This window comes from Lepidochelys olivacea (assembly GCF_965140295.1).
Source record: "Lepidochelys olivacea isolate rLepOli2 genome assembly, chromosome: 13".
Lineage (NCBI taxonomy): Eukaryota > Metazoa > Chordata > Testudines > Cheloniidae > Lepidochelys > Lepidochelys olivacea.
Genome location: NC_140423.1, coordinates 15830026 through 15842295, shown reverse-complemented (window position 1 = coordinate 15842295; position 12270 = coordinate 15830026). Strand labels below are relative to the sequence as shown.

The 12270-nt window shown below is 41.2% G+C and overlaps 1 long non-coding RNA gene across 2 annotated transcripts in view; it reads left to right on the top strand.

Moving 5' to 3' along the window:
- Window positions 1–12270, top strand: part of LOC311529515 — a 64865-nt gene that overhangs the window by 29760 nt on the left and 22835 nt on the right. Inside the window, exon 1 of one of the 2 annotated variants that reach the window (XR_014713830.1) lies at window positions 10918–10984. The exons of the other annotated variant lie outside the window; for it this stretch is intronic. This is a non-coding gene — a long non-coding RNA (uncharacterized lncRNA). Of the gene's footprint in view, window positions 1–10917; window positions 10985–12270 lie in introns of those variants that run through there. 2 annotated transcript variants of the gene reach the window in all.

The window sequence follows — 12270 nt, the reverse complement described above, 5'->3', positions numbered from 1 at the left end:
GGAGGATAATGCCCTTCCCTGGCCATTTTCACTGATATTGCTAGGTTAAAGTGGGCGTGTATTGGAGATGCTGTTTGTTCAAGTAACAAGTAATGTTTCACTTCCTTTTTTTGTCAATTTTTGACTCCTGTTAAGCAAATTTAAATTAGAGATCCATGTATATTAGGCTTGCTTGCTCCCTAATGATTATTTTTTTTTGTACAGCCTCTAGTACAAATGGGGCCCTAATTCTGATTGCTGGAGGGGACTCTTGGTATCATTACAGTAGAAAAAAATAAACAACATTAATTCTTCATTCAGTTTTAAGTCATTTACTGCGGATGGAGCAACCAGTGTCACTATTAACTTCTCTCTTTCTCAAACACCTTAGCACCTCATAGGGGAACAGTTCCCCAACACTATCAGGAGCAGGTAGGTACAGCCCTTTAACAGGTTAAAGTATGTTATTTTAACTATTGGTTTTTCACACTTGATGTGAAGGGAGGGGTGTTCATTGGTTCAGACATTGGACTGCTTTATGTTCTAGTTCAACGGATAATCCCTCAAAGGAAAAAAAATAGAAGCAACTGACTGAGAGGAACCATCACAGGTTACAATCCATGAGTTCTTTGAGTAAAACCATTTATATTTTCTTGCATGCAATTAGAGAACTGAAAGATGAGCTCAGTCAGTTTCTGGTCTCTACAACAGTGAGGGGTTCTTCTTTAACAAAAGCAGCATTATTTATAGCAGTGAATGAAATTTTCTTCAGACTCCAGCATGCTACTAAATTGTGGTGTGTGTGTGTGCGTTTTTTTTTTCTTTCTCCTAAGCCCATTGAAATCTCTGGTTCCATAGGCAGCTCCTTGATTGGCATTGCTATTCTGCTTGAGAAAACACACATTCTTTCTGCAGTATCTGAAATGGAATGATTATTGCAGCATACTTGAGTTACTGCTGTATTACAAGTGCAGCAGCCCTTCTAGTAGAGCCAGAGTTAAGGATCAAGGTTTGTCAACATGTGTATTCTAATGCCTGTTCTTAGACATCTAAATTATCATCAAGATGTTACGTAAATTAACTCAGGAACGTTTTGTATGTGTGTGTGTCTCTGATTATAGTTGCAGCAACACCAATGGCACCTGGTACAGGTTAGTTGTGATGAGTGCTATATTTGATGTAGGTATTTGTGTGCTATGTCCAAATGATGCCCTCATAGACTTGTGTAAGGTAGAATTTGGCCCTGTATTTTTAAAATTCTCCATTTTGTGCACAGATTCCCTGCATTTTCCATCAGTTCTTAGAAAGCTGGTCTCAAACATGTTACTTAATCTTTGAACCAGATGATCGAGAAATCTCAGCATTGTTTGTTTTAGATCTTAAATATGTTTTTTTCCTTTCTTTCCAAGACTGCTGTGGACTTGTAATAGTTTATAGAGAAATTTTCCCTGAATCTTCCATTGCTCTGTTACTGTGTGTGCAGTGCTAGACCCTTGCCTTTCTGTCACATCAGCATATCACCTCTTGCAGGTTTCATGGCATCTGGTGGCTGACATATTCTGAGATATTTCTAAAATGTCACGTGAATCATTTTGTCTGCTTCCTTATTGTTTTGCATGTGCCGTTTTGTTAGACATGTTGGCATTTAAACTCTCTCAATTTATACAATTAAGCCATAAAGAAAACAATCAAATGTAGCAGCGAAGAGCAAAGTGGATTGCATATCTCTTTAGCTTTCATCTTTTTCCTGCTATTCTAATTTACATGCTATTGAATGCTAACCTGACCTTTCCTTTCTCTATTTATGATTCTATATCAGAAAAGAGGAAAAGGGATTCTGATTTTTTAAAATACATACTGTATAATAAAAGGTTTATAAAATGCAGACAAATCATAAAAGATCCTGCCCTATGTGTAAGACAAAAATTCCACTGTCAGTGAAGTAACTTTTGTTTTGGAACAAACAGTGTTGTTCTAAGCAGCACTCTGATAGCCAGGATTACATTCTGCACACAGCAATGCATTGAAACCATTATTACTCCCAGGAGAATTCTGCATCACTGTGCATGCACAGAATTCATGTCCCCTGCAGATTTCTTTGCTTCCCTGCAGAAAAATGACTTCTGCCAGGGAAACAAAGGGAAGCTGCAAGAGTGGTCACGTGCCCCTTCCTGGCAGCGCAGTCAGGTTGGTTTGGGTGCCCGGAGCAGCTGGTAGAAATGTAAATCACTGCTGGGGCGGGGGGATGGACAGTCGTGTGTGTGTGTGTGAGAGAGTGACACTTGGTCCCTCTTGCTCACTATTGCAGCACGCTTGGCCTGGAGAGGCAGAGCTTTGGGGTGTTTCTGAAGAGTGAGGCAGGCTCTGTCACCTCAGGCAGAACAGAATCTACACTCCTGGGGGGATTCAAGTTGCAGTGGGGGAGGTTTAGATTGGATATTAGGAAAAACTTTTTCACTAAGAGGGTGGTGAAACACTGGAATGCGTTACCTAGGGAGGTGGTAGAATCTCCTTCCTTAGAGGTTTTTAAGGTCAGGCTTGACAAAGCCCTGGCTGGGATGATTTAACTGGGAATTGGTCCTGCTTGGAGCAGGGGGTTGGACTAGATGACCTTCTGGGGTCCCTTCCAACCCTGATATTCTATGATTCTATGATTCTGCATCACTGGGTAATGCAGAATTTTGCAGAAATTAATGTGACTGCAGAAATTCCTTTCCCCCACAGAAATGGGCTGCAGTGTTGCTGGCTGCCACTTGGAGCCACTGGACACAGCAGAGCCCAGCCCACACATAGAAGACACTGCTGGTGGGAGGGAGAGGGAGCTAGAGGGTTCCTGGCAGCTGTAGTTCCCAGCATGCCCTGCGGGAAGGAGAGGGCAGCATGCAGTGCAAGCCTGGGACCAAGCATCAGGCTGTTTCTCCCTCTGGATCCCTGGGCTCGGGGCGGGGGGGCAGAAGGGGAGCAGGTATCTGAGCAAGGGAGGGCCCTGTGGCTGGGCTCTGGGGGGAATGAGGTGTGGGTATCTGGGCTGGCGTGGCCCTGCGGCTGGGCTATGGGTGTGGAGGGGGTTCAGGTGTATTGGCTGGAGGGGCTGTGGCTGGGCTCTGGTGGGAGAGAGATGTGTCTGTGCCCCTGGCTTGGCTCAGTGGTGGAGGGGCAGAGAAACATGAACTGGGTTGCCATAGAGGTTTCTTTAACTCCTTACTCCTGGGGGAATTTTTGTGTGTCTGTATTGTTACAGACATACTTGCTGACAGGTATTTTGAAATAAATTACCAAAATAATAGTAATGATTATATAGTGTTGTTCTGACAAATAAAATTTGCAGAATTTTGCAGAATTTTAAAATGTGTGCAGAATTTTTAATTTTTTGGTGCAGAGTAAACCATTTCAGACATTTGGTCCGGGAGACAACAGAACTGCACGGCTATTGTTTTGGAAAATTTAACAGGGCTTGTAAGTAGAGCTTTGATATAAACCACAGTATTAGTGGCAGTGTTGTTCTAGAGGGTGTCTGTTGGGGAGTGCCATTAATTGGGATTCCAGTAATTGGAGCATCATAGTCTAATGAAAGTAACTATGTAAAATAAGATAGCGGCTAATGCAGTTGTCCACTTGCATATTCAATTACCTGCAGTGCATGTTCAAACTAGGTCCTTTGAGTCAGTTGCTTTCAGTGTTTTCCAGTAACAGCTTTATTTGTCTTAGGCGTTTCTGTATCATCTATCACTACAGTATTTAATGCTAATGTTTTTAGTCAATTTTAATGGAGATGACATTTCTAATTCACTTTTTGTATCCTTTTGAGATGCTTGTTTCTCAAATACAAATATTAAGAGTTAACCTGAACATAAATACTGTACTAATAGGGATTCTGGGTTTTTCTTTTGGAATGGTTTAATGTTCAGTTCTGTTTGCTCTTATCTTGTTGCTTTTCTAAATAATTTTAGGAGGCACATTGGACATAGTTGGCAACTCAAGCTTTTATTTATGTTTCCCAAATAATCCACAAACCTTTTCTGATTTATTGGTGGAAGTAAACTGATGAGTGGATTTCCTACTCTTTGTTTCTAACCAAGTACCTCCCATGTTACTTCATTAAGCACAGAAGTGTCATTGTACGCTGCAGAATTTGTAACTGCAAGGGTGTGCCAGGGTATTGTAATTCACCAGGATGATTTTTGGATGAAAATAACAGTTAAATATCGTTAGAAGAAACTGTCAACATTCAATACCTGACTTTATTTGGAAAATAGACTCTTTAAGCATCTGTTGGTTTTCTCTGCAGCTCTTCAAATTTATCCATGATTTCTTTTGGATTTTAGCAGTCAAATTTATTGACGTATCCTCAATAAACTCTGTTGCCACAAAGAAAATTTCTGGTAAAATTTAGAAGAGGAGCTGCTTATTTCCAATTCTGTCTGTCTTCATCCCCTTCTCCCACCCTCATCTCTGAATTTCAAGACTTTACATCTGGTCCAGTGTTAAATGGTTTTAAAAAATCCCTTCATATTGAAGAAACCACAAATCTTTTAGTCTGCCATAGCTGCTAGTTAAATGACAGCTGACTGTTGCCGGTGTAAGGAAATAAATATTGCTGTTTAATTGTACTCTGTCCTTCCAAACCCAGCTTCACATCAGTTCTTGCAGGAGGGCATCATAACTGCAAAATGATGTTGAGGGAATTTATACCAAAAATGAACTCCTTTAAGGGGAAAATACCTCTTGAATTTTAGATGTGATATGCTAGATCTTGAAGTGTGAGAATCGTTGCTGTGTGGCTTCATTCTTCTGACTCATTTTTATATTCCCTTAGTTTCAGTATGTGTTAAGATTTTGTCTTTGAAGAGTTTCTTCTGCTTTATTGCGCTGTTTGCTCAGCTTTCTTCTACCAATACTACTGTTCCTAATGGGATGTGGCTAGAGATGGGTCACAACTGGAACTATTATCCAAAGCCCCAAAGTTTCGATAAAAAGGGGACCCTTAATCTGAGCCACCAATGGTTTTGCAAATGCAGTAGACTATTGATTAGGGTTTGCAAAACCAAAATCCTTCCTTTTGTTTTTTCTCACTGCTCATATTGGTCTGTGGAAAGTTTTGCTCTCTTTGAGCTGTGGTGTGTATTTTGCCATCTGTTTTGCTCATGAATTTACCCAAATGTTGCTGTCTGTCACCTTTCCCAGTTCACATATCCATTGTCTTTCTAGGAGAGTTTGTCTAGTTGTGAGAAAAACCCCTAACAATAACCTTTCTTCATCTCCCTCCATCCTCCCCCAAGTATTCTCCAAGATTTAGGTAACAGTTATTTAATATGTTGATTTCGTCCATACCCCAATTCGATCATAAGATATGCTCCCTTATTAGCCACTTTGAACCTTGCCTTTCATCTTTATCTAGTGAACTGAAGTGAGATCTAAACTCTTCAAGTGAGCCTGGAAGCATTTGAAGGCAAAATCTCTGGTAAACATTGCTGTAGTGGTAGGGAGGATTCATTTCTAACTGGGGAAAGATACTACTGAACTGAATTGAAGGCACAAGCAATAGTTTGTTTCAGGACCATGGCTGTAAGGTGCAGGCTTGTGCTTTTGTATCTGGAGGAAGCCACTTACCTGACCTGCTTATTGTTTTGTTGATCCTTTAGTGGGTTCAATTAACATAGTTGTCAGACAGTAGCTTTTAATTCTGCCATTCATCTACTCATGCGTGAACTTTAATTTTGTTTTAGCCTTCATATTTAAACCTCTATTTGCCGGAATATATAAATAAATCATAAAAATAAAAATGACTACAATGTAAACCTGAACAAGGCTTCTGCATACCTCAGTCCCAGTCTCTCACCAAAGCTAAGTTTTGTCCCCTTTCTCATTTTGTTAACTGAGACTACTGGAGATCTATTAATTAGAAGCGAAGAAGAGTCAGGTCAGGTCAGTGCCGTTGTTGGAGACCTGCCTAGACAGCCCAGATGATGCTGTTGAATAAGTCATTGGCACTAGGCCTTCTCAGTCAACACAGAACCAATACCCCTTTGTGTGGCTGTGCCGCATGCTCTTGGATGAGATTTAGAACTGAGGTCTTGATCGCTTCAGGACATTAAAGGTCTTGTGGTACTCTTCATAAAAGCTATAGAATTAATCTGACGTCCTGACCAAATACCCCAGGCAATTTCAATGGATAAAATATTCTTCCGACCCCCTTCTATAATCTCTGGCATAGTGTTGCTGTGTGCTGTTAAGCATTTGCCAAGTTTCACCCCAGAGGTGGCTTCATTTCAGATCTGGATTAAGTGATCCCATGCTGTGTATGAGGCCTTGTCCATACTCTGAAGGGTTTGTCAACATAGATATACTGGTATAGCTATACAGTATAGATATTACCACACCCCACCCAACCCCCGCCAGTGGAGATGACATTTATACTTGCAAGAGTTCTTTTGTTGGTATAGCTTAAACCAGTTCCCCAAAGGGAGTAAGTTACATGAGCAAAAGGAATTTTTTGCTGTTAAACTGTACCTTCCCAAGGGCTTTTGCTGGCATAACTGTGTCAAGGGTGTGATTTTTTTTTCACACTCCTAACTGACAGTTATATGCTGGCAAAACTTTCTAGTTTAGACCAAGCTTTAGTTTGTAAACGCACTTCAGGATCTCTTGGGATGAAAATCACCATGATGATCATTTGAGTATGTAAGAAACAAATTCTGCTATTCAACCCATAGACTTCACCTGGGTTTGTACAGGTGTAAATGAGGGCGAAATTTCACCATAAGCCTCAATGAGACTTAAGCTAGCCAGAATGGTGTGTGTTGTCTGGATTCAGATTTTCTAGGAACATATTAGTGTTTGCTCACCAGATATAGAGGGTCTGATTTTTAAATGGCTTATGAATGCAATTATATAAACAAAATGTATGCTCAGTTGCATGTCTATTTGGCAAGGGCTATTAATACATGCACATATAAGGTATCTGTGTATGGAAATTAGCCATTTGCACATACCCCCAGGAATGGCACACATAAATTAGGCACGTAATGATATGCCTGTTTTGCTCATGCACTTGTATTCCTTATGGGCTCTGAAATCAGGTCCAGAATGTCTGGTAAACAGCTTATTGTAGTTGAACTCCTGCTGTTGAACAGTCATAGGATGTTGGTTACATACACTTATTTGGATTTATAACACAGAAGCAAGTTCCTATCTATGGCTGTATGTGCTGATGACAAAATTTAAAATCAATGTGATTAAAAAAAGACCTTACTGTTGTCAAATTTCCGAACAAGTGGAAGCAGAAATAACTAACACCGAGAGCAAGAACACAGTTTGAAAAGAATAACTATAGATTTCAGAGGCTAAAAGGATTATGGAGAATGAAAAATATAATCAAAGGTGCCAAGTAAATAGAGTACCTTGGAAAGATAAAGGAAAAATTCATTTAGTTACAGAACCTCTGCTGGGAGGTTTTATCTTTAATTAAGTAAATGTAATTAGAGGATCCAGTTAATGGCAGTGGAGAATGCATCGTGTTGTACATCTTGAAGTTTACTCAACGTACAGCAGGATCAAAACACAGCTGTGAGAGCCTGAGAAAAAGTAGGTCTATACTTTTGGGAAGTTTACTTTCTAAATATCTTGATGTGAATGTGTATCTCCACTGAGTCCAGAGAAGATGACTGTTACTAATTATTGTATTCTGATAGTGCCCCAAAGCCCCAGTTATTATCAGGGCTTTATTGGCAGTCTTTGGCTTAGTGGATTGAGCACAGTATGGAGACCCAGGTGACTTGGGTTCTATTCCGAACTCTGCCACTGGTCTGCCAGGTGACTTTGTGCAAGCCACTTCCTCTCTTTGTGCTTCAATTTCCTCACCTGTAACATGGGGATAATGATACTGACCTCCTCTATAAAGTGCTTTTAGAGCTACTGATGAAAAGCGCTGTGTGAGAGCAAGATGGGGGCATTTGTATTGGGCTGGGCACTGCACAAATACATTAATAAAAGAAAGAAACTGCCATCAAGATCTTATAGTCAGCAACAAGTAGGAGTGACAGGCAATTGGGAAGGGGAGGATGTTAATGGCCATAAGCCGAGCTATGTTCACAGGTAAGTGCCTTTGAGTTAATTACATATTTTTGTGATTAATTTTTTTAATTAATTTTCACAAAGAAACAGACAGTAAAAATACAAAAGTTAAATGATACACAGCTTGTATATCTATCCAAATACCATGCATTTCATAGGATAACCAATAAAATTATGCCATTACCCACCTTTGTCAACCTGCAAGCAGAGGCAATACAAAATTAGACAATATTACACAGACCTAATATGTTTGGTTGGTGTAACAATAATAATAAAGGTTTCAGAGTAATAATAAAAAGACACACAAATAGGCAATAAAGGGAAGGAAAGGATTGGGGGGAAGAAGAGGGAGGGGAAAAAGCAGAGAGGTCAGGTGGAATGGAAGTCTGGGCAATCGGAGCATTCTTTATCCAAATATATCAGTAAATATGGCCCATGTAATTGCTCTGCCTGTCAATAAGCTATTTTTTCTTTCACTACTAACTCAGACAGGTCCAAATACCAAAGCTCTTTTCTGCGCATAAGCCTACTTCATCCATTTTTGTAAAGTTGTACGCTCAGTAATAATTGCTGCCCTCTTCCTTCAGTAGCAGGGAGGGTGGCAGATATACAAGTTAAGGGAATACAATCGAGCTGAAGCAGTATAAATTATGGTAAGCATGCGTGCTGTTATCTATGGCTGTACACTGTAGCGTTTGCAAGGATCTCAGACCAGCCTTTACATTAGTAAAAAGAACAGGAGTACTTGTGGCACCTTAGAGACTAATAAATTTATTAAAGCATAAGCTTTCGTGGGCTACAGCCCACTTCATCGGATGCATAGAATGGAACATATAGTAAGAAGATATATATATATTGTGATGGGGCAAGGCCAGATGGCTATAGAAAAGTAGTGGGAGATAAGATATATTAGCTCCAGGCTAAACAAATCCCTGGTACCAGGTTAAGTGAAATGGAAGCTGCTACAGGTCAGTTAAGACACCTGGTGCCAATTAAGAACTTTCCAGAAGGCAGGGAGAATGCTAGGTTGATTGGGACACCTGAAGCCAATCAGGGGCTGGCTGAAACTAGTTAAAAGCCTCCCACCCAGTCAGGTGGGGGTGCATGTCAGGAGCTGTAGAAGGAAGTTGTGCTGTTGGAGAGGCTGAGTAGTACACACCATATCAGGCACAAGGAAGGAAGCCCTGAAGTAAGGGTGAAGTGGAGCTTGAGGAAGTGAGGGCTGCTGTGGGGGGAAGTAGCCCAGGGAATTGTACATGTCATGTTTCTAAAAGGTCAGCTACCATAGCTGATACTATTGGGGTCCCTGGGCAGGAGCCCGGAGTAGAGGGTGGGCCCGGGCTTTCCCCTCCCACCTTTGCCCCCTGTTTAATCACTGAGACTGGGAGACAACAGAGACTGTGCAAGGAAGGATAACTTCTCCTCACCTCCCTTGCTGGCTTATGATGAAAATAGCTCAGTAGACTGTGACCCTTTTCTCTAGAGAAAGAAGGGTTACGTGGAGGGTCACAGTGAGCCTCTGAGGCTAGCGAAATACGCCAGGAAACGCAGGACCCATGGAGGCAAGGACAGAGCTTTGTCACAATATACATAGAGAGAAGGTGGAAGTTGCCATACAAACTGTTAGAGGCTAATTAATTAAGATGAGCTATTATCAGCAGGAGGAAAAAAAACTGTTTGTAGTGATAATCAAGATGGCTCATTTAGACAGTTGACAAGAAGGCGTGAGAATACTTACCATAGGGAAATAGATTCAATATGTGTAATGACCCAGCCACTCCCAGTCTCTATTCAAACCCAAGTTAATGGTATCTAGTTTGCATATTAATTCAAGCTCAGCAGTTTTTCCTTGGAGTCTGTATTTGGTAAGTATTTTAAAGTGCAATTGCCTCACATCCAGTATTTGCCTCCTTCAGGGGATTCTCATGCTAATGGCTGGATGCAACAGTTATGCTTGTGATTACCATAAGAGGTGTTGTGTAAAGATGTCTTGCTTCTGTGACAACCAAATTAATAATAATGATAATTAATAATAAAAAAAGCAGTCACATAAATAAGAGCCTCTCTTTGGCTATAAAGCAGAGATGTCAGAAAAAACAAGTTGAACATCCTAATCTTCATTGAGACCTCCTGAAGGGAAGCTGGGAGAGGTCTCCCCTTCCTTTCACTCCATTCTTACAAAGAACAGTTCTTCCCACCTGGAAGCTGGATGTACCATAAGGAAAGCTTTGACTCTTGGGAATCTCTTGCTGCTTTCTCATCTGAGTGATTGCCCTTTTTTTTAAAAAAAAAAAATCTGAGTGTTTTGGTTTGGTTTACAAATAAATGGGACTCTCCTCCTGCTACATCCCCCTGTGCAGTAGGAAACAAAGGGGAAATGCATTTTTGGATAAGAAGTGTTTCCATGCCTGCTCTCTATTGGATGGAGTTAGAATGGCTTATATGGCTCATTAGGCTCTATACTAAGGACCGTTTCTTCTTTTAGTTGAAATATTAGGGCCCAGTAGTCTGGGGGAAGGAGGAATACTCTCCCTACTGTTGCTACAAAGTTCAGAGTAGCCATAATATGCAATGTAATGACAGTAATACAGTCATAGATGGCTGTGGCAATGTTGCACTTGTGCTAGGCTGGATATGAATATCTTTTTTTAAGGAGCATGCACCTTAAGACAAGCTGGTTCTTAAACCTTCTCTGCTGACATGATTTCCTGCTGGTTGAAGATGTTCTATTTATGGGCCTTTCTTATGGTTGTTATGGCAACCAGATGCCAGTTACTGGAAGCTTTTAAGGGCCTCTGTAATGAACAGCGGGTTTAAGTGCTGCACCTGCTGACTCTTAGTGTCTCTGATAGCTTCAAGAGCTCAAACATCCATGAGAATGGCAGAGCCAAACACTTGGACATGGTGGTTCAATGCAGCATCGAACCTTTGGGTAAGGCTCCATCTGAACACTTGGCATTTACTATATGGAAGCGGGATTCATTCATTGTTAGCTTTGAGAAATGTGAAGTTAATTTTAGACACATGCACTCCTGAAGCCTTTCTGTCTTTTTATGTCTGGGCTGTGTGATTGCTCCCTCCTTCTCTCCAGGCCCCTTTGCTCTTCCAATTAATTTCCCTTTGCTTCTTCAGCCTGGCGCTGTACCTGCTTGTGTGCCTCCCCCTTGTAACTGGAATGGCCTTTTTGACTCTGTACTCCGTACATCTTCACTCTCCTTTTGCTAATCCCAGTCTCAGGACTTTTCTTCCATCACCCATCTCCACCCCTGTCACTACTTGAAAATGCAGCTGTAATTAACCCTGCTTGAGGTTGAACCTGTGCGCTCTGGATCCTAAAACATGACTCCCCACAAAGCCTAAGCCAAAGGACCATCTCCCTTAGCAAGATGGCATTAGAAGACACCTAAATCCTCTGTGGCCCAACCACTAGAGGGTTACAAAGACCAATACTTCCAACAACCCCATGGGAGTCAAGGGAAATCCAAGCAGAAATGGGCCCCAAACATGGCAGATGGCAGAGAGAGGTAATAGCTTTGGCACTTGGTTTAGGGCAAGAGCATTGCAATTCCTGTTCCAGTGCTTGGAGGAATCTCAGTGGCATCCGTGAGGGCCGAAGATAGGGGGTGGGAGTTGGGTGTCAGGGATGGCAGTACTGGATTTGGGTATATTGATCCAAACTATGAACTTTTGGAGGTTTTTTTTTCTACCACTGCCTGTCATGCAAGAAAACCACATAAAGGAATTGCAGCGGCTCACACTATGCTTTTTGCAGAAGGCTTTAAGGAACAGAAATACTGTGCTATGGTTGCCCTTCCTTTTGGAGGGAATCTCCTTTTTATATTTTATTTTTTGTCATGTGCTTATTATAGCTATTTCCCAATTCGTTTCTCTTACTAATAGCTGGCATATTACATCCAGTCAGAGAGAGTTGTAGAAGTCCTAGGTTTTAACACTGAGTGACTACAGAGTGGGGCACTGCCATTTTTCTTGCACAAATGACTATGAGAGAGGATGGTTTTAGTGCTGTAATAATGAGCTTGGAGGGAGAGGGAAGAGAGCCAATCCCTCAGAGGACTGCAGTGGGTCACGTAATGGTCTCCTAATATTCCCTTTTTGTCTACTGTATGATTCTAGTGCACTTTCTAAGGGCATATATTCCACCCTGTAAGTCATCTTTATTTTATTCTATATCAGTTTTTTTGCTGCTGGGTTTTGGGT